This window comes from Nansenia antarctica, assembly GCF_963989245.1.
Source record: "Nansenia antarctica genome assembly, chromosome: 11".
Taxonomy (NCBI): Eukaryota; Metazoa; Chordata; class Actinopteri; order Argentiniformes; family Microstomatidae; genus Nansenia; species Nansenia antarctica.
In genome coordinates this window covers 10,199,821-10,222,960 of record NC_137681.1, presented here as the reverse complement: position 1 = coordinate 10,222,960, position 23,140 = coordinate 10,199,821, and positions in this window count along the sequence as shown.

Genomic DNA, 23,140 nt, shown 5'->3' with positions numbered 1-23,140 from the left:
TGGCAATTATTCTATTTAAGAGCTACAATTTTTCTAATGGGCCCTGGCTACTTCTTCAATATCCTGGAAATTATTTGTTCGTTTGGTCAAATGATGTTAGTAATTCCTATGATTGCTTATAATGAGTCAGTCTTTCTCGTTTGGTTCTGACTTCAACTTAATATGAAACGGCATTCATTTTAGCGGGGTAATTATAGTCCGTATGCCAGGCAGAGAGAGGCTGGGGTTTGTTGTGCAGAACTGAAGTAAATTACCTTGTTTCCTGTCATTGCTTCCACCAAATTAGAAAATTGAGTTCCTTGAGTGAGCATTAGAACCGTCAGGGTTTGCTTCTCTTGGATTGGCTATCCAAGATAGGCTGTTCTGGAGAAAAAGTAATTTAGCAGCTCCTTTGTCAGATGCATTATGATGACAATTAACATTTACAATAGTTTTAATGTAACCAAGATGAATGGCATGAGACGACTAGGGGGAACCTGCGAATGACTCTGGGTTTTGGATAAAGATACTGGAAAAATAGCTATCGTAGTTGTTATTTTTTTTCCACTAGAAAGGATTGTCGGACATGTAATTCAATGAAACGAATTACGCTGATCCACTCAAAATCGGCTGCTTTTGGAGCATGTGTGTGTTCTTCCCAGCACATATCCCCAGCTCCTCCTGCCCAGACCTCAGCCTCCGGCTTGTTTTTCCTTTAAGTGCAAAGCCATAGTTCACCACAGCTGTGGTTGTGTGGCCAGGGTTTGGTTTCCAACCACTGAAGTGTTGCAGACAGTTTGGCTCTACATGAAACCATTACATGACAATTAAAATGGATAACTGTGCTCCTACAGGCTGTCATGTACATTTAAGCCAACCACAAAAGGGTCTTATGTTTACCCAGAGGGCCCTGATGACCTTCAGCCAGATACTTTATCTCTCAAGAATGGTTTCTAATATTATATCACGCTGATGATGCGATCCAGCGTAACCCATGTAGATATGGAGAAATCACATGATGCACCAGTAAATATTGATAGGCCTCTAAAAATGAACATATCTCCTATTTGTTATTGGCATATAGGGATTCAATGGCAGTAACCCTCTGCTCTAATATACGTCTTCCTTCAAATAAACAACAGGAGAAACCAGTCCTCTGGAATTAATGGAGTCATTTTTGACAGTCTACATTGTGTGAAATGCTGGATACAGAATATGGATGTGAACAGGGCTGTAAATATGAGTCAATATGAATATTAATGAAACAGCTTAATCAACTAATGCTTTAGTTAACAACAAACAAAATAATATGATTTCTATATATCAGAATCAGACCAAGTACAAGAAGTTAAAACTATAGTGAGTTTCAGATTCAGAATCAGATAACATGTATTGCCATTATGCATACACATATAGGAATTTGCTTTGGCGTTACAGTAGGTGCGTTTATGCTTTTTTTCACATGTATACATGAACAAAAACAAATGCAAAAAACAGGACAACACAGGACAGACAACAGTGCATGGGATAGTGCTACATATATAAAGTGCAGTGCAGAGTGACAAGTAGCCAAGTAAACAAGAGTGTTTTACCAAGAAGGTTCGGTTTAAGCAATTAGCATCATTTTGCCATAATCTATCGGAATGGAAATGGACATTCACACTGTTGATGTGACCATCATTTCATTGTTAACTTGTTAAGTGCCCCCACTTATTGTTAGGCACCACATTGGTTGCTTGTCGAGAAATGTTAAGAAAATCGCTCACTACCTAAATGGCAAGGTACGACAAAGGAGAAAAATGTTCACATTTCACATTTTCACATCAGATTAATGGATAGATTAACTAATAGAACAAAACTAATCATGACATTTTTAAAAATCGATTGATAGCCCTATTCATAGTATTCTAATACTAATTTAGACTGATTTAATCTGCATAGATTGATATGTGTGTTTTTCCCCATTTCAGATTAGTTAAATTACTTAAATGGATGGTATTCAGTTTGATGAATGCATCAAGTAGGCTACTCTTAACTTCCACATTTGAATTAAGCTTAATGTTTAAAATAATTCATAGAAAATGTCAATACAAACTTTATATTTGGGCATAACTGATAGCAAGCAGGCAAAAAAAGTGTAGTACACAACACTGCACAGCCAAGTGTATTGAGTTAATCTGCCCTATTTCTCCTTTGGAATCAGCTAATTGAGCTAGCGGTTAGCCATGGTGCTGATGGCTGGTAATTCATGTTGTTGGTGGCTTAGTTGAACGGCTCTTTGTAATGATCAAGTGATCTTCTCTCTGGGGTAGAGCTGCCGTGAGGGTAGTGTTTCAGTCAAACTGTCTTCTGAGCGCTCTCCCTACAGCTATCTCTCACAGGAAGCAAAGCACACTACATGTAGCTCATTGACTGCTCGTCATCAGGGGATATGGCTGACGTTTTTTTTTTTACACCTTATAGTCAGATGGTTCCTTAACTTGAAAGTTGTGAATGTCTATGGGCCAGGAGAAACTAATCCATGGTTCAAACTTGTTCAAATAGACACTACTAGCGTTAGTTGACTTTAGCAGAGTGATTTGGCCACAAATGCGGAAAAAGATGTTCCGCGATCACTCCCATTTTCACCTCCCGTTTTTTTGTCAGCTCAAGTCAGTAATAGTTCTACAACTCTGAACCATGAAATAGACTTTCTCCTGGCCCATAGACGACTTTCGAGGTAAGGAACCAACTGACTGCAACAAGTTCTAAAACAGTGAACTATCCCCTTTAAGTTCGCTCGTCAAGTGGCTATAATGAAACATCCCTGGGTATGAGGGCAAACCTGCATAGTCTACAATAGGGTTAAACCAGGACACACTTGGATATCCACTGTCACCATAGTAGAACTAAAGATGTGGCGTAAAGGTTAGAGGATGGAGTTTTTGGTGTCCTACCGGCTGACCGTACACACATCACGACAGGGGAGAGGAAACCTGAGCTTCCCCTCTGGCACTGGCCATGGCTGCGGCCTGCCACAGAATCTCACTCCGACCCACCACTGCCCCGGGGATGCTTTTAAAGAGATTCGGTGAGCGAGACAACATCTCTTCAAGAGCATTGTAGTTACATTACAAACTAATTAGAAGGCCGAGGCTCAGGGCTATGTATCCCACTACTGCCGTGTTTCACACTCAGAGTCATCCATCTCTCTAGTCTACAGGCAGCAGCAGCAGCAGCAGAAGCAGCGGCACAGAGCTGTTCTCTGAAGGCAGGCAGGCAGGCAGGCAGGCAGGCAGGCAGGCAGGCAGGCAGGCAGGCACACCTGGCTGAGTAAATCAACGCGACTCTGGGTATGACAGTGGGTCACAGAATGAGGGCCAGAGGTCTCATACTGTAGGAGCTCCCTGAGGAGTTGGCTGCAGATGAATGATCATCAAGACCTGAAATTTGCAGAGTGAAGTGGAGTGAATACTTTCTGTCAATAATCACATTTTACATTTACATTTTTGGCATTTAGCAGACGCCTTATTCCAAAGCGACTTACAATCAATACATTTGAATGCTAAGCATGTGAATCAGCAATCCACCATTCGTTGCAGGAAGAGTAATCTAGCTCGGGCCCGGTCAGCACTGGTCAATAAGATCCTAATCATACCAGTATTTTCTTCTCACGAGCTCTGTTTTGAATGATAGTGAGTGATGAGCAGTTTAGTAGATTTACATTCGGTTGCCTGGCAGTAATGCTGTGTAGAAAGCTTGAGTATGATCCACTGCTATGCGGGGGAGTGCTCCAGGCTCTCTAAGCCAGTGGACTGAGACACGTGCCACCTGCTCCACTTAGACTGCAAGGTGAGAGGCTGCTTCATTACAGCACAATGTGACCACTGTGGCCCGCGACGCGGAGATCTAGTACACCTGTCACTCAGAACACAGACAGAAAGAACTGAGAAGGACTCGCACTTAAGGTCCACTACCAAACACTGACCTTTTACTAAGAGCTAAACCTTCAGGTCAGTGGCTTGATTTGGATCAAAGGTTGGCTCATGTGAACGTCGTGGTAATAAACCTCCCTCACTAGAAGGGCTGCTTACCATACTAAGTTTCCATGAAAGCGAGACAGGGGCAGTCAGTGTCATATTTGAGACAGTGTTTGTAGTGCCAGAGGGCACGAGAGGCTAAAGAGGATGGATAGACCAATGGACTCACTGTGGAGACCTTTCGCTCACCAGGGTCAGAAAACAAGCCAGCCACTCAAATGATAGCCTGAAGTAACGTATCTCTTGACAACCTCTGGAAAAAACAAGAGCAAGGTATTTTAGTCAATATATGTTACTTTATTGTTGAGTTTAGGTGCATTTTTAGTGGCAACTTTGAAATCAGTCTTGATGGCTCTTTTAAGGCATCAAAGAAGGTCACTCAAACAGTGAGCAGATTATTACACTTCCTATTGGGGTGAAACCGCAGGCTGTCCTAAGCCTTAGCCAAACATCCACACAGAGTCACCTGTCAGCTTTCATGAGAACCGGAGGTGGTTCCAGCGCTTGAGAAAATAAATTCCAACAAAAAATGATAGAACTTGTTGCATTGTGTTGACAATTTGCAGTAAGCTTTTGAGTGACAGACAGTTTCTATACACCGTCATTCTATGTCAAAGAGGGTGGGGGACGGCACCCACAGGGGACTTTGCAACCGTTTCTTGTTATTCCCTTTTAAACCGAAATCTGATTGCAGGCCTTTCAAGCCAACCTCTTTGTATGTCGTCTATGGCTACGATACTCTGTGTTACTTAATGGGTTCATGGCCACAGGGCAAGGGTTGCAGTTTGTCCTTCCTGCAATTAGCATTCACAGTTAGCTTAGCAGAACTAATGCACCACATCTTTGAGGCTCAAGTTCCCTGTGCCTGAGTGACTGCAGGCAAAATTCAACTGAACCCACGTATCCATTTCAGCCTGCTTTATTAGCTGTTATTGGTAAATCCCCTTAAGAGTACAATTTAAAGCAATCCATTCACTACCTTCACTAAGTGTCGGTGTCACATTGTTACGGTTGTAAAAAGATTAAAAAAAAGAAAGAAAAAGAAAGAAAGAGAGAGAGAACAAATTATAAACCTGCAGTGTGTACTTCTGGTAAATACATGCACATGGAAGGGATGTTAGTACAAAGGTATTGGCATAATATGAGACTGAACAGTCAATGGCAGGTGGTAGAACCACCATAAACTACTACCACAGATCAATAATGGGCCATTTCGGTTCATCTTTCAGACTATTGTCACTGTACTTTTCATACATTTCCCCTAAATCACACTTTATTGTCTCTTAAAAGAGTAACATACGGTGCATCTCTGGCTAGTTCCTTTGGCATCTAGGTCAAGGCGGTATGATCTCATGGAACCTTTCAGAAGCACAGGAAGGCTTACACCAACACCATTGTGGGACCAGTTGTGATCTCATGGGTCTTAAGTGACATCAGTGCCGATGTACCTCGGAGCTGTTCTCATGATGAACAATATAGACTGTGAACACATGGCAGTTCACATGGCCAGACCACAAAGTGTTGGATCATGTGTGTATGGTAGATTATTTTACATAGTTGTAATGCTAATTAAGTGCATACATCACTTCAATCTCCCTATAAATAGATCAGATAGAGATATACCCACATTGATATTCAAATCTTAAAGATCAAGTGTCACCTGTTGTTATAGACTCGTCATTGGAGTGAGTGAAACAGTTGTTTTAAAAATATTACAAATGAAGTGGCTGTCCTACTGTAGTTAAGGGCACAGGATAGCTAACATTGTTTGTTGAAATCAAATTCTGATCAAACAAGGCAGGGGTGGAATTTATATAAGGTGAAAATGGCAGGTGCATAGGTACAAATCAATTCACTTCGTATTACCTGCTGGATCCTAGCACTCGGCATCAGCATCTAAACAGGGAATAGTCTACTGCACCATAATAGATACTAGCTCTTCTCCTGCCAATGATGGCCTGTAATTAGTCCTTCTCCTTCCCCCTTAACTAAAACCCTAACTGGCGGCCGTGGCGCAGAGTAGGTGTTTGGCGAACAAGGCCGCTTTTATCGACTGTGTGCCAGAGCCACTCCACGCAGGGCCCATTTCTGAATTACCGGGTCTCCTGTCCTTTTGAGGACTGTGATTACATGTTTTCTCATGAAAGAGAAATGCACTTGAAGGGCTGAGATTGACGAGGAGATCCAAAGAGCACTATTCTCTGGAAAGAATGCCAATCTTGAATTGTATTATTTCTTTCTTTTTTATTCTGACAGCGGTTTAATGATTAATATAACCTAATGTATTCAAATGTATTGATTATTCAAATGTATTATGATAAATAAAATGTATTGATAGTTAAACTCAAAAACTGGAATATGCTTTGACAAAGTGCATTATGTCTGAGTAATTAGTCCAACTGAGTGCATTATCGGCAGGGTGAGAGCAAAATCAATGACAGAAAGAGAGGTACTTTCATAAAAGACTTTGATTATTGGACTTATTAACATTTCTGAAGTCAATGGAGCGGAACAGTCTGTTTAGAGGTCGGGCAGACCTAGTGATTCAGTCATATAGTGTTTACCCATTGATCCGGATGCAGATTTAGTAAACTAATGTGAATCCACTCGTGCTTAGCGTGTTTATCCAGCGCCTGTGTATGTATTTAGAGTGGCAATGCATTGAGGCTCTGCCCTATTTAAAAGCCAGGGCCTAATTTATCATTATCCACATGTCGTTATATCATTATTGATAGCCCTTGCCTTGGGCCAGTCCATTTATTAGCAGATCTGTGGCAGATGACAGCATGCTGGATGGAGGTTTATTCTGCAGCAGCCACACCACGCCAGGAGCGTTCTACACACACAACTCTTGTTTATTTATTGATCTTCATACTTCCCAATAATCTGATGCGTGTCACATTTTGACAACATAATGTGGAGTGGGTCAGGAGAGAGGGCTTAATGAAGCTGTTTGAAAGATAGATGTTGTTTTCCGAAGCAATAACTTTGCAAATAGCAGTCAGAGCAGAGGTAGTCGACACCATGTTTCCCCACATAGTAATGAAGCCACGCTGATGAGAGCTTTGCTCAGCCCTCCCATCATAACTAATGTCACTGTTAAATTGAGGCCCAGAACACTACTACTCTACTACCTTTATCTGAGGTTCTCCAAAAGCTTGATGTGTGACACAAAAAAAAGCGAAAAACAAAAATCTCATCTGTGCCGTGCGGTGCTTGTGGCGAAAACCACAGTCAGAAAATTGGCCGGGCTGCAATTGATATTTTGATGGATTGTCCTGAGGATGATGAAGAGCAGAAGAATAGCTGCCAACCGCAGTAAGAAAGATCCTTAGAATTGAGAATAGAACCCTCCAGAACCAAGTCCTCTCCTCTGCAATGATAACCTCATGTGTCTTGATTAGTCCAGGCCTGGAAAAAGTAGACAACAAAGATTAGTCTGAGGCAATAGGAGACCTATGAAATGTATTCGCTTTAGCACTGTATTTGAGCACAGGTGTAAGAGATACATCATGGTTATTTCTGTGGGTCATTCTACATTATATTTCTATTGACATCTGTCAATCATCACTTCATTCTGTAGTTTTGGGGGCAAAAGCTGAAAAAGTATTTCAAATACTGCACAAATATAAACACTGATACACAAAGTGTTTGACGGAGCACGTCCATCCTCTCCAGTGTTTGGTTCCATTCATGTCTCAGACGGTAGAGAACTCTACATAATAAAGTATTCATAATAAAGTATGCATACATTCAGTAATAATATAAATTGTGTGTGAGTGTGTGCGTGTGCGTGTGCTTGTGCGTGTGTGTGTGTGTGTATGTGTGTTCTTTCCTCAAAAACATGATGTTGGAGAGTGAAAGTGTAAATTAGGACAGATAGGGGTCTCCAACATCAGGCGCAAAGTGAGCTGTGTGACTGTGAACGCACCGCCCTCTCCAGCGCTGATGGCTAATGTATCCCCCTCAATAGCCTGAGCCGAGAGGAGAAAGGCTGCTTGTGTGAAGCACAAAGAGCCCAACCGAGGGCTCGTTCTCTTCAGTAATTGGCAGAAAAGCTTCATTTCATTCACTTATGTCCTGTCTTTATTTCCCTGCAGGTTTTTTAACAAGTATGATGCTTTTTTGGTTTGAGTACTGGCTATTCTCTAAGCCCCCCACTCTTGTTCCCTGGGCTCTGTCCCCTCTCACTTTTAATGCAGCATTAAAGCATATCCTTTTTATGTAGCCTACGCACTGGTCTCTTTAAAAGTACCCCCTTTAATAATTTCTAGATAAGGCTCCGAGCAATCCATTTCACACATTCAATTACTCTCCGGAACAACATGAAAAAGAGATGAGGTGAGAGAAACATTTAGTGCCTTTTGGATCCTAAAAAACTCTAAATACTTTGTTGCCTTTTAATGGAATAGCGGTCATGGAAAAAAGAGCTTAAGGCGTCAGAGAAAAGGGACGGCGCTTTTCATCCTGACGGGGAGCCATGTAAAAAGCCTGTGAAATGGGACAGCAAATTATTACATTTTCCCCCACAATGACACCTTTATCACCAAGGAAAATATATCAAAAGATGCTTCACTTTGAAAAAGGTATTATAGTAATGCATTTCTCTCCCCATAAGTACTCTTAACCCCTCGATAAATCAATTATGGATGTACACTGCCTGGTAAGAAAGAGAAGAGTCAATGGAGGGACCCATGTTACTACTTACTTACAGTTCTCTGTTAGACAGATGTTTCCATTAATGAATAAAATGAACTATACTTATATCTACTGTTATATGTTTCTTGTTTTGATGTAATCTCTCAAACAAAAGACTTATACCTGTGGTATTATCAGTATTTTATGTCATAGAGATTGGGTAAATGCTCATCCCAGAGGATGACACACCGATTTGTATAGGTCACTATTACATTGGAGTATGTGACCTTAGTTGACATCCATTCCATACTAGAATTTGTTCTGAGCAGACTACAGTATGTACAACAAAGACATCACTGTTATCATGATTGAGGAGTCTCAACAACTTCGGTCATTTTGCAAACATTCATTTTAATCAGAGCAATCTCTCTGTTCCAGTAGAACAAGGCCCTGAAAACATCTGAAAGTTCATGTGAACGATAAACACAGAGGACATACAATACTATTGTGACAAATTGTGTGTGTGTGTGTGTGTGTGTGTGTGTGTGAGAGGGTGCAATTACAGCAAAGTCCTTCCTTTGCTCCTCCTGAATACATTGTCTGCTTCACCACTTGTACTAAACAGAGCATTTACTGCAGGGTTAGACTCTCAGAACAACACAATTCAATTTCTAGGGCTCTTTACCGCCGAAACAGGCTTAGCTTCTCAGAAAATATTAGAGTTAAAAAGAGCATGTTGAACTCTGTCTGATCACAACCTGCGTAACATCCTGACTGCAGTAGAACATCTACAGGAGAGGACACTGGGGTCAAACTACTCTGCGCTGAGTGAGTTTGTTAGAATTGGAATTCAGCTGCGAAAAATAACCTAGAGTTCTTTTTTTTTTTTATTATGTTCAAAATATTTATTTTTATGATGGCACATTTGTCTGAATCATATCTGATACTAAATACAAGGACTCTGCACCTGAGATAGAACAAACAGACTGAAGAACTGCTTCTACCACAGGGCCGTCCAGGCCCTGAACACAGCAAAGACCTAAGTTCTGGGCCCTGGACAGTCTGGACGGATTGTATGGCAGCTGCTGGACTGAAAAAATCAGGTGTAGTGCTGAGGCACAAACATGTACATTTCAAGCCTGCAAACTGTGACACTTTAAATAACGTGAAAAAATACTATTGTGCAATATGACAACCCTAGTTGACTATCTGTGCAGTATAGTACAGTGGATTGTGTACATAGCCTTTATTTATGTAAACCAGCTCCTTACCTTCTTGTGATTTTTTTTCTTTTTCTAAAAGTTTTTTTTTCCCCTTTCCTAACACCAGGGGAGCCACCCCTCCTAAATTTCGTTGTTTGGTACCTGTACTGTAGCAATGACAATAAAGTCCATTCATTCATTCATTCAGAAGTACATCCATAACATACAGTAAGTATACCCTGTGGGCTACTGTGAGCTTGTGGCTGGAGAAGCAAGTGGTCAGTGTTTTGCGTCCATGCTGCAGCAGCCTAGTCTCTCACATATGGCACCTTGTAGGGGTCTGTTTGTCCCTTCTGTCCAGGGCTCTGCACTTCTAGTGTCTGTATATGGGTTGAGGTCAACAGTCACCTGACCATGCCGCCCCGTAGCCCTGGGGACCAGTGCTGAGTGACCGTCCGTCTCCAAGGTCAAAAGGTCAGGGTCAGACACCTGGTGTTACCCCGGGGTCATGACCTCTTGTCCTCCCACTTGTTGGACAGGTCAGGTCATTGAGCCTTTCTTACCTGGGTCCACCAGTTCACGTAGGGCTGAGCTCAAAGTCCCACAAAGAGAGTGTCTCAAGGAGGATCACGATGTCTAAAAGAAAATGTAGCATTTGATGGGTTCACTGCTGCTCAATGTCCGGTAGGATTTCCCTCTCCAACAGAACCCTCATTGATCTGCCTTCCTGAGGAATTCTAGCATGGATCGGTTTACCTTGTTACCTTGTAGCAGTGTGTTCTGGTCTGGTCACCGTGTAGATTTCCGCTCCACCACGTACCCCTCCCCGACGGCCACCACCCCTACCGGACAGAGTCGCCTTTGTCCCCGTGGCCAGCCATCCGCTCCTAATCCCTGCCCCTCCACCATGCTTGAGACATCACGCATGATTTCAAAGGCCAGGAAACGCCGCTGACGGATGTGCTCCATCTCCTCAATAAGACTGTGATTAAGGCATGTGGCCCAGTGGTGATAAATGACATGGAAAGTAGGGTTCCCCAGCAGGAAGGTCCATATACAGGTATGAGGTCTGCAATTGTAAGAGGGACAGCCAACTCAAAGCAATGAAAGCGAGGGGGGATAGGTGGTCTTTCTAGCTGTTGCATCCCTGGCATTCTACTTTAAGCTCTGTGGTCACTAATGTTTTCTTCTATCATCCACTACAATTGTTTTGAAAGCAAATTTGTCAAAAATAAATAAATAAAAGAGACATACACTACACAGATACTTCCATCATACCATTTTATTTGGAACACCAAGTAGTACACACATGTGTAAATAAAGTAAAGTACTTGATTTAATTTCTATAAAAAGTTATCAATGATAAAATGAGCATGCTTACCCAAACCGTAATGCAAAGAGTATGGCTTAATCATGCCTTTATTCGCCAGCATGCGCCGCATAAATTGCCTTTGTATATAAATGTTGAAAGTGCTTGTAGTATTTCCAAACCTGTTTAAAGAGGAATCAGGCCATATCTATCTACAGTGAACAAAGATAACATGAGCATGCACTCTTTCTTGTTACTCACAGTTGAAGATGTTAAAGTCATCGCTCTACTGTTTTCTTTTGTTAAAAAAAATAATCCCAGAGAATCCACGACAATCTATTTTTCAAGCCTGGTTGAGCATAGTGTCTAAACGTACATTTGACTGAGAGCATACGTACCATTAAGTTGGCTGATCAGGACAATGAATCATCAAGTCCAATGATTTGGTGTTTTTGATTTGGTGTTTTGAACCTGACACATTCAGATAGTAAGAAATGGTACGTACATAGTTGCATATAATCACTGACAAGGATATATAAATACACGCCCATTAAGGTACAAAACACACATACAAATAACATTAAACAACATTTGAAAAATAGTTGCCTAAAGGCAACCTGAGTTTCACTGAAAACACGGGGTTACATACATTAAAATGGGGGGGTAGTGCTGTTTACACAGCCATCAAACATCTTTACCCCGGGCACATTTGTAAACAGAGATTTGAGAAAGTGAGGAGGAGCTTGAGTACATTATAATGTTATTTCAGGTAGAGAGATGCCATTCAGAGAGATACCATCAAAACAAAGAGAGCTTTTTTCTTTTGATTTAGCTCAAGGCACTGATATCTTGATGGAAATAACTTAATTTAGGCCAATACCAGGCACAGTAAATACAATTGCTAGCTGTTAGCGCAGCTCTTTGAGTGGGCTAACTGATGGGAAGTAACACGGAAACCTAAAAAATGAATGAATGGTGCTGCTGGCTAGCCGAGCCACACGTGAGCTCTCTTCAATATGTCATTAACATCCTCTTTCCAGTGGGCGTATTAATAAAGCACCTTACAGTAACTGTGGAAAACACCCTAAATCACCATCAATAGGCATTTAACTAATACAGGCAATAACTTTCCACCCCTCCTCATCCTCATCAACATTGCTGGAGGCCACAGGTTTTTAACCGCAACAATTAGCACATTAGCAACACACTCCAGATTTGACCCACGGTGACAAGTTAAACTGACATAATGGAGAACTGATGGCTACTTTAAAGTGTGGGCAGACACTAGAATTGTCATTCAAAACAAGAGAAAGTTAATCAGGCTAATTGGCTGAATCGTCTTCATTAACATAATATTGTCATTGAGTATGACAGGCCACCACTGTGGATTTAAGGGAGCCTGGTGAATGGGGGATTTTACACTGCAAGTGATCGTGCCACAATTTCCTGCATGACAATGTAAACTACAAGAGGGACAAATCAACTTTGTGTTACAAGCAGTGTGAAATGACACTGTGAAATGTTTGTGATTATGGTTAAACAATCGATAAAAAAAAAGAAGATTATACTCTGATAAAGGGAACCCTTTCACATAGCCTCATCAAAAACATGATATATCATAAAGCCTACTATACGTATAGGCCTATATATTTATGTTGGCATTTACAGTATGCCTTAAAACAAACAATTGAAGCCAACGGGGCAGATTGTGAAGAGAAGTGCATCAGGGGTTAGCTTCTCTCAAACCAGTGGTTGGTTTGGTTAGTTAATGTAGGTTGAACTGAGCCTGTTTCAGCCAGCTGATATCATCCACCCATACCAACCTGGTAATTCACAACAACAACAAAAAGAACGCGCTTCCAAAACTCCCTCTGATGGTCTCATCCTCTCTGAGGAAACAGACAGACGTCATATGCTGAGGGAAATGCTGTGGACGCTATTGGCTGGGATCTTGGCATCTGCATCTTCTCCGTTGATCCTGAAGATGACATGGGTGTTGTAGGGGATGGTGGTGGTGGCACTCAACGGTTTGCCCAGCCAGCCTTGAGCAGCTCCGCGCTTGTACATTTTCACTGTCACCTATATAGGTGATGGGATGACAACACAGAGAGAGAGAGAGAGAGAGAGAGAGAGAGAGAGAGAGAGAGAGAGAGAGGGAGGGAGGGAGAGGGAGAGAGAGAGCAAGAGAGAGAGAGACCAGGAGATTAGGATTAGGGCTAAGAGATATATAAACAAAAAACAAGAAAAGATGATAATGATTAAGCAGTCTGGCTTTCCTGAGAATGCGTGGAGCTGAACCTGAGGTTCTGTCTGTGACCTTTCAGGGGGTCAGTGGGGTCATGACCCTGACTGAGAGCTCCTGACCTCTGTCTAGACCTTGGCAGACACTCATGGCCTTCACATTTGACCTTTCCGTTTACAAGCTGTCGCTTCCTCTCTGGCCTCGTCGATCTGTGTGCTAGAGCACTTATTGATTCATGTCCATTGGAATAGTCACTTGGGTATATCAATGGGTAGGCCTATACATTTCAATCAAACCAACCCTACCACATACTCTCCACATGTCCGGGACTAAAATTGCCACAGAGATCTGCTCAAAGTTCTACAACTAGAAAACCCGTCAACATCATGTTTACCTAAGTCAGAGGTAAGCTGTTTCTTTTGCAATGTGTATCGCTGAACACTGTTGTTTCCGTAGAGGATCTTCCAGTGCAACAACAGGGAACCCCTTATCTGTTTTGAATAAAGCTGATAAATACTCAATGAGGAAATATTGAATTTCAGCATGGGTTTGGAGGTTTCTTCTTCATTTTTCTGTTGGATCCATGTGGCAGCCTACACCGTGATACTGTATCAACCAAGGTCTATGACCCCTTTTCTCTCTCATTTTGCCTGTACTGAATAAGACTTCTTATCCACTATTTTACAGGCCATATACACTTAGCACTTCTTAAAAATGGCCTATTCATGCCTCAGTCTGACAATAGATCCCTTAACAAGATTTGGACATGCAGGTAAATAGGGACTACATCCATTTCAAAAGAATACTTTAGGCCATTTTTTTCTTTGGCTGCATTTGCAGAAGATGGAAGCATATTAGGACACCCTTTCACAGTTCTATTTTCTTTCTCTTTAGCAGCAGACAATTTTTCAATTATTATTTTTTCCCCGTGTTCTTTCATCTCTAGCACTTCATAAATTGCCGGGGCCTTTTAGTTAATGGTGGCGACAGTCGGAGCCCGGTGTATCGGCCCTTGTCCATTGTGCGGGTCATTGTGGACGCCCAATAGGCCTTTTATTACTCCCAACATCAAAAGCCAGATAAGCATCGCCATCAGAGGTGGGGAAAAATACCCCCAATGTGGGATTTAGTCCCTCTTCCCTTTGTCTACCATTGAATGGGATGATTTTAATAGTGAAGGGGTTGGTGAGTTCCAGGGGCTCTGATAGAGTGGGAAGTGCTGCACCCCCGAGGCCCCTCAGAATATGAGCAGGCAGATAACACATCTCCTCTTTGCCACACAGCACACCCTCCTCAACACCTGCACGGCCCTATCTGCTAACCTAATTATCTCCAACAAAGGCAGCCGCAATTTCAGCCCCACATCTCTCAGTCATTTACTTTAGATATACTGTCCTTTAAAACATGGTGTTGGAAAGAAAGAAGGAAAAAAAAACTACCAAAAAAAACAATTGCAGCTTCTATTTGCAGCCTGCCTTGGCTGCTGAATACAATGTGGCTTGTGTTACAATACCATCTGACACCCCTGAATGAGTGAGCGCTTATTAATTTGGGCACGAATGAAACAATACCTCCTTGACACTAATAGCGTACAGACAGGTACACGACTACAAATAATAGGGGGATGAAATGTGTCTGCCTCCAGAAATCAGAGACTGACACAACAGCTGTTAGTCAGCAATTAGCCAATTTAATGTCACTGGGAAAAAAAATACTCTTGCTGCATTGTCATCGCACTAGACATGTGACAATAGCGGAGATGTATCAGATTTAAACCTGCCCTGCCTGGCTGTAAATGACATTTCAATGCCGGCGAGAGAACACAATACACAGTTTTGAGGTTTGGGTGGTAACCATAAAGCTTAGCAAGTTTATATCTGAAATGCTTCCACATACCTGAGTAAATTCACACCGCAAAAATACCTGCATGGAGATTGTGGTTGTCTGCACGTTGATGTCAACATGTTGAAAAGGAGAAGACAACCGAGTACAGCAAACACCTGATCTGTAAGTAAGCCTGTTGCAATTGGCCATCACAGTCATACTCTATGAGAAAACATCTACTTACAGAACCATCTAGGATTCATAAAATAAATAAATAAATAAGTAAGTAGTCCGTTCTAACGTTAAACTACAGACACGCTCCTAGGGGATTGTGGGGGGATGCATCGGAGGAGGCCTGCCACTTTGGCATAAATCAGTGGAAGAATGCAGGGGGAGTTCCGTGTGGTCTGCTCACACCCCCCCCCCACCTCCACCTGCCTGCCAGGTATCTCTCCGTGAGGGCTGTGGAGACAGCAGCAGCCGTATAGGGTGTCAGACAAAGAGGGCTGTCGTTGCATGTTACCCTTCAGACACTCAGGCAAGGCGAGATGAACTGTGTCTGATCAGCAGAGTCTGAGCTGTTGGCATTCACTAACTATGTCTATGATCTTCATCAACACACTCGGGGATTCCCCTAAACGGTGGGCGGGAGAAGACCCCCCCCCCCATCATATATACTGTATGTTATGCCATGTGTGTGAGTGTGAACCACAGTGCACTCAAGAATTTCGGTCATATAATCGGTGGAAATCTACCATTGAACAGGTAGGACTGTCCCATGTAAGGTATTTTCTGCTGTGGGCATTCTGTGTGTAGTGGCCAAGTTTAGATTTGGTATGACTATCTTTCTCTCTATTCTCTCAGTAGTGTCTGGAGTATTGAGTAGTAGGTAATGTCCGCAGGCTGCCGGTAGTAGCTGGTCCAAGCAGGGAGAGGCCTGTGTGTGTTATAGACTCTACTGACAGGACCGGGCCCTAGGGGCAAAGGGAGGGAGGGAGTCACACAAAGGGCTGAGAGCTCACCTAACTATGTCTCCCCGGCTCACCCTCTCACTTTCTGTGTAGGGAGAAGTGTCAGAATGACATCACCCCTCACTTTTCAAACATGACAACCGCTTTCCTCTTATTTACCGTCTGGTTATAGTCATAAATCCTGCTGCTGGTTCATCGTTCACCTTTTACCCTCTCCGAGTGAAGACGACAGCTCACTTTCCCCAAGGAGAAATGTGTCATTGCAAATGGCTGATAGTGATCTTCTCTGAGAAGAGACTGGTTTCCTTGTTATCTACCTGTAGGGTCTGACACGGCGATGCACAGAATCCTGACTGTGGTTTGACAACAAATGTAGTCCCCGTGAAACTTAACGAAATAAGCTTAACTAAAAGTTAATTAACTAACCGGTAGACGTATGTACGCTCAAACCAAAACAGTGCGTCGAATCAACTGATAGTTATCATGAAACCTTAGGACTTATTACAACTACATCTTTCAACATCAATGACCGAGACCATGATTATTTATAGGGGTGACTAATTAAAAGGTTGACAAGTCTGGTTTGGTGTGAATGATGCCTTGTACTTTGTAATTTGGGTAAGACGTGTCACCACCTGCATGTCTGCCATTCAATAAGAGACAGATTCTTCCCGTGATAAGTCCAATGATCTCCCTGGGTGAGTATCAGCGGGGCAGGCCTGTTTCCTGGAGCCATAGGTGCAGTGTTTCAGGTGAACTCAGAGTGAGCGTAACACCACACCAGGTAGAGACGGCTGTCTCTTTGTTCCCTCTCATGTCTCACCAGACGCAGACTGGAGGAACGCTGAAAAACACACCTCTGACGCGCCAAGCCTCTCCGCTGGAGAGACGAACAGAGTGGAATCACACCAAAGTGTCTGACAACAAACGTGACCGAATGTCACGTTGTTGGGATTTTTCAGGGGCAATTAGGGGGACTGTTCTGTTCAGTTTGGTTTAGTGGGTAAAAAACACAATTTGCCAAAAGCCACCAATGGGGGAAATTACATGCAACTTCAAAAAGACAGACAACGCAAAGAATGCAGTGGTTACATAAAACGAATGAATACACTGTAAAGCACCATTTATAAATATGGAACAGGACTTAACAAATAGGGTCTAACAGACCTTCCGTACCGTGTATTGGGTAAGCTTTTTCCGTCAGCTGGATAATCTATTGTTTGGTGACATTACCAATTCAGCTCAATAACTGCATTTGCTCAAAGCTATGACCTCAAATCAGTGGTTAACTTCTGAATAGCTCTGCCTCCAACCTGCCTCAGCTAACAGGAAGCCATTAGAGCCCCAGCAATAACCATTTACATCCATTCACAGAGCCCTTACTTTATTTCCATCCACATAAGTGCATTTTCTGTGAGAGGTTAAAATATGAATCCCCGTTTTTTTCTCTCTACGGGCCTGGTCGTCTGGCTGACTTGAGAGAGAGAGAGAGCACAATCTATGACTGATTTAATTTGCTCTTCACAAACATCTCTAATGACATTACCCCCAGTGCATAAACTGACTGCCCCCATCTGACTCCATTAACTCCCAAATCGGGTTTAAAGACCATATTGATGCCGGGCGTTATTAAGGGTGATTATCAAAACAACAGACAATGGGGCAAAGTGTCTGCTAACTGGTTTATCTGTAATTTCACATAGCCGTAACAGACAGCAGGGCTGTGGATTAGTGGGTAGAGCTGCAGCACACACAGCAGCCCTCTACTGCAGGGATATTCAGTCAGTGCATCAACCTCGCGTAATGACATAATGTTACACAGATCATTTGAGACTGTGCCCGAAACAGGTGCATTGAAGAGTGGATAGAATATTGGACACACACAGAAGCGTGTGCACACGCACACGCACGGGAGCACACACACACACACACACACACACACACACACACACACACACACACACACACACACACACGCACACATACACACACAAAGACAAAATGTCTAATTTGATTGTCATTTACAGCTGCAAACTTATGACTTGCAAATTGCCAGTGTGTATTTCAGCGGTCAGGACATACCATGGATTGGCAGAAAGGAATCACTGATAGACATGCTAATCCTGTCCCTCGATCCACTTCACTGCTCTTATATCTTCCAATTAAAGCAAACGTCTTTCTTAAACTGTAATTAAGTATCTCTGCGACAACTGGGCTCTCCTTATTAATAAGCCCCTATTGATTTTATCCTCATCTCTCTTGGTGGCTTGAATGTAACATCCAATCCAGAAGTACCAAAACAAATAGGCCTATATCTTTTGAATAAGCAGCCCTGGTTTAATTAAAACTGCATTACAATAACGCCTTGAGCACAAACCAGTGATAGGCTCACCTTATGTAACCAATTAGAGTGCCAGCACTTATGCTGCTCAATATTGCCCAATCAGAGACAGGTAATGATGTTAAATAAAAAGTCTCTTAGGCCTAATTGTTTGACAATTGGCGATGCATGTAAAACCAATCAATGCACTACAAGAGAGAAAACAGTGTCCAAGCCTAATTTAAATCTGAATAAGAGCTCTGGACAATGGTTCTATCAAAATTACGCCACTTGCAGGTTGTGAGTATATAGACAAAAGGAGACCCCATACAATATGCAGGTGCTGTGCACTTATCCATTCAAGGGACAGTTTGTCGAGTTTTGATGCTTATTGGATGTATTTTCCATATTGACTGTGTGATATTCAAATACATGTATAGTAAACCTTGGCGGAAATGTGTTATATTTCTATTTTAAACGGGTGTAATTTTGGGAAAAGATATTTCAATAGATGAAATGATTACTGTTCTTGTACAACACAACCATGTCCCCACGCAACAGATTCGAGGAAACGTTGTTTCATTATGAATGTAAAGATATTTCCTAGCGCATTTTTAAACATGTATTCAAATATATTAACACTCCATTTTGATTAGAAACTGTCGATATGTTCATTTTCTGCCATTATGTTAGATATAAAACATGAATTCCACATGTTGATGTTTAACTAAATTAACAAAAGAGTGCTTGAAACCCCTCTGAAAATAATGGCAAAGCATTGAGGGTCGGTGGATTTTTGGAGGGAGTACATGGTAGGGTGAACACTAACCCTCACTACTGACAGACACGGTATCTCTGCACGATACCCTTCACTGTGGCTTGGAGCCAGGGAGAGAAAATAGATCTACCGAGTTTAATCACACCCTATTACTATTATTAAGGCAACTTTCATCATTGCTTTCCACTGCATGATTGCCTATGCGCTGGTGTCTTAACTAGTTCATTACAGACACTTGTGACTCTGCAGCACTCTTGTCGTGTGTAATTGCATAGTTAGCTTCCTCCGTGCCTTCCTACACACACTCTGGAGCAAATTATTTCAAATACTGCTTCTTTTCAAGAGCTGCATTCCAATTACAGAAATCTGAAAATGATGGTAATTTTCGACCATTTTTCATCTGTTGAAAAATGCTTTGCATTTGAAAAAAATCACTAGGTTTTAATGCAATGAATTCTTCAGGAAAACTTACAGAAGTACAGAAAATTATCCTTCCATCAAACTTGGGCCAGATACATCAGACGATCGATGGAAATCTGCTCGACTGAAAAGCCCGGTAATTTAACTCCCTCTGTGAAACAGGCCGTATGAGTGCAGCTTTCAGACCTTTTCTGGTAATCGAAAAATATATATCTGTATTACTGTAGCACAACAAATTCCTTCTGAGAAGTCCAATGGCTTTCACGGAAATTGAAGGGACATTAATCTTCATTCTGATTCTTTTCCTTGGGACGTTCAATTTGCGAGACGAACAATGAAAATCATATTTATAGTCAGGTCATCATGACACTATTGTTTGCCTCGTAAAAATGATTAATCATGTACTGTAGTGTATGGCTGTTACTATAGAGATAAAATCATAACAGAAATCTTATTTTTGGTACAAGGGGAAACCAAAAAGTCACACTGCCTGCCTGCCTGCCTGCCTGCCAGACAATATCATATGTTTAAGCAGTAGGCTTCACACAGGCACAGTAAATGGCCTGCTCCTGCCCTTTTGTGCTCTTCCCATTCATTAACAACACAAAGCGGTTGATGTCACTCCTCTGTGCCTTTTCAGTGGCAAACACCCAGCACACCACCCCTGTAACGTCCATTACGGGCCTGTGGGTGACGCGTGCTGCCCGGGAGACAGCCACGCTGAGAGGAATGTCTGCGCTGAGGTCAATTAACAAGCTAAATCTGGGTGGAATCTGCGGCGGGCTGGGTTCTGAGATGAGACGTCTCTGTAGCAACGAGCGAGGGGAGCCTTGATTATTCCTGCCATCTAGGACCTGGCTATCCATTCCTCTTATAGACCACCAAATGAATTAACAGCTTTTCTCCTTGTGGCTCTGCTTCCATTAATCAACCGACAGAGAGGTGTAGTCAGGTTACAGTCGAAGGAACTCAACTGCTGCTTCTAAGACAGTCAATTAAGAGCCATTAGCCCTGACTGGGGATTCTGAGCCACTGTTTTATTACAAGGCTCTGTTTCTGCTCTGTCTGTGTGTGTGTGCATGTGTGCGTGTGCTCCTTTGATACCTCTAGGATGGAGTCATATAGCCCCCGTCAATGAAGTCCAGTCAGGGGAAAGACACTGTGCAGCCGCGAGACAAACGAGCCAAGTACAGGAACATAAATTCATATTCAACTGAGGACGAATGTAACAAGCTTCCCTAACTCTCCCTCCCTCTGGGCTTGCCTTTCCTATTCATGGGTTCATCACAACAGTACAACAGTCTAAAGAGACACACACTGAGACTCAATTACTCACACACACATGCGCCTACACACACACACACACGCACACGCACACACAGGCACGCTGTAATTACAGCTCAATCCATACAAATTGAATGAAGCCAGAACAGCAGTCTAAGAATATAGACCATAATTAATAAATTACAGCCTCTCTACTCGATCATTCTCCACTTTGGGGCTCTGATCGTCCTCCCATCTCCTTATCAGAATAATAGAACGGGGTGCTGCAGAAAATACACTTTCAGACCCTCGCTGACTGTGGTAGCTTTGTAAATGCATCTGGTGCTGTCCCCCTCCTACCCAAACAGATGCCTGACTCTGAGTGAAACTGTAGGCCATATCAGAGCTCCTCTAGCCTGTGTGTTTACAAGTAACAAGTCAAAGACACGCCTTATATCTGGGCTCTGAAAACGTGCCTGGGGAGCTATCGAGTATCTCTGCTACACTTAAGCCTCCCCAAGCAGCTGCTAGTGCAGACTACTAAGAGGTATGCTTTAGCAGAATGGAAATGGTCAACATTGTGCATAATTAAGTAGCAGTGGTTCTAAACTTGAAACGCTATTAATTACAATTAGCTTTTCTATATATCAAAGCACATCCTCGTTGTGTATTTGTGAGCATTGTATTGTTTGACGAGTCATATTTATGTAATATATCAGCCTTTTAGTATTCATAAAATAAACTGTTTCATAATGTCATGCTATAACAGAATATATATATATATATATATATATTACATTCATTAATGTTGGATGGAAAAACAAGATTACTGTTTCAACTTTTGCACAAAGCAGGGTAGTCATTTTGCAGCTTGCAATAACTTTTGCAGCTTGCGATAACTTACTTCTCACCGAGAGTAAGAGTAAGAGCACGCACCTGTAATGTATTACAGATTTGTATGCATTTTTAAAAATACATTTATGCAACACATAGCTTTTGCTGCGGATGACTTCCCTAAGTCGCTCTGCCAAAACACCTGCAAACAGAAACATTACGTGCCAAACCTAATGTGCTTGTGTCCAAGATAATATATATCTAATGTGTGTTCCTTTTTTTTCTTTTCTTCTAAAGACGTATGCTGTTGTATTTCCACCCGTATCATAGATCTTCCCTGGTTTATGTATACTCAGGTACAAGAACAGGGGGGAAAATGTATTGCCTTGTCATGTCAGGATTTAGAATGTAAACATGAGGTGAGCAGTAGCACTGATTGCAAAGTGAAGAGGACAGAAGTGTCACACGAGGCAGGGGCGGCTTGCGGCAAACACTCTGTGACTATCTATCACACCGTGTCACGTTTCTCAGTGAAATATGGGGAGTGAGGTCCGCCTTATGATGGAGGGCCATTCAGCTTCCATTTACAAATATTTCTTTGAAAATAACATATCATGTTGTAACACAACGCGTCCCCTTGGGGCCGACTAGGGCCCACTGGAGACGGACTGATGATGACTACTGGGCCCTGTATCGAGTGTAGAGCAGCTGGAGGGGTCCGGTACAGTGTTTTTGTGTGTGTGTGTGTGTGTGTGTGGAGGAAGGAGTTCTGATTCTGGGGAGGGGCTGTGAGTCTTGTGTAGACTCTACTAGACAGACCCTTGGAGGGGTGGGTGTTTAGGTGAGGGGGCTCTGAGGACTAAATCTGTAATGAAAGCCACAGGGTCATCCCACTAGCCCTTGTGAGTTGTGACCTCTGTCTCTGTGTACCCATGGCTTCACACAGAAAATCCATGTCAGTCTGGACCAACAGACTACTGCATAATCAGGAAAACTTATTTTCATGTAATGCTAATTGAACAATTGAACGTATATAATGTATAAAAAATAAATAAATCAATAATCACTCCAATATTTTGTGTGAATAAATCAAGACTCACTCCAATATTTTGTGCGAATAAATCAATACTCACTCCGATATTTTGTGTGAATCTCAAAGTGATGCCTTTTATTTCTGGCGCATCACAGTACATAAACAGCTCTCTGCCACAGTGACTACCAGCTTTGGTCTAATGCCACCTGGAGAGAGAGAGCATCCACCATATTTACTTCATTAGCCAGATCAATAAATTGCCTAACACTAAAACAAACAAGTCTAAATCCCAAAACATCAACCAATTA